This window comes from Pteropus alecto, unplaced genomic scaffold (genome assembly GCF_000325575.1).
Source record: "Pteropus alecto unplaced genomic scaffold, ASM32557v1 scaffold98, whole genome shotgun sequence".
NCBI classification, from domain to species: Eukaryota; Metazoa; Chordata; class Mammalia; order Chiroptera; family Pteropodidae; genus Pteropus; species Pteropus alecto.
In genome coordinates, this window is record NW_006443570.1 from 22,899,889 (window position 1) to 22,900,758 (window position 870).

The window sequence follows — 870 nt, forward strand, 5'->3', positions numbered from 1 at the left end:
AACAGGGACAAAGGAATGAAGACTTCAGCATTACACAGAACTGAGTGTATCAGGATTGGCCTAAAGAAGATGAAGAGGTGTTTTCATTATCTATTGTGTAACAAACCACGCCTAGCCATTCTTCTGCTGCTCTTGCTTTTGGTGGTAGCATCAACTGGGGCCTGGTTGAGCTGGAATGACTGGCCTCTCTCCCTGTAGTGGCAAATTCTCTCCTCCATGTGACCTTTCCACATAATCTCTCCAGCAGTATAGCCATGCTTCTTACATGGTGGTTCAGGGCTCACAAAAGGGGAAAAGTGGAAGCTGCTAGGCCTTCTTAAGGCTTAGGTCCAGAACTGGTGCTTTCACCTTACTCTATTTGTTAAACCAAGTGAAAGGGCCAGCCCAGCTTCCAGAGGGACTATAGTAGGGTACCCCTTCAGTACTAGAAGATATAGTTCACTAAGTCTGCCATTGTAGCAGAATACCACAAAAAATTTTCTGTCTTTAGTTGGTAGTAACTTTGGTACAGGTTATTTTTTATAGTATTTGGTGCTTTCTTCTAAAAGGGTAAAAAAGAAAAGCCTTGGAGGTATGACTAGTAGGGTTGACAGTGGATTGCATTTAAAATGCTGGTGAATATCTTCTCTGTCAGCTCCAGACAGATCCAAGTCCTCTGTGGGTTGAACAAGAGAAACCCTAGCTCTGCAGCCAGGAAATTTGGGCTTTTATCTTGATCCTACCACTTACTAACCTTATGATTATGGACAATTTACTTAAACTGTTCGAGCCTCAGTTTGCCCAATATTGCAAAACCAGATGGTAATCTCATGAAGTTGTGAGAAATCAGATGATGCATATAAAACAGCATAGTTTCTGGTACATAGGAAG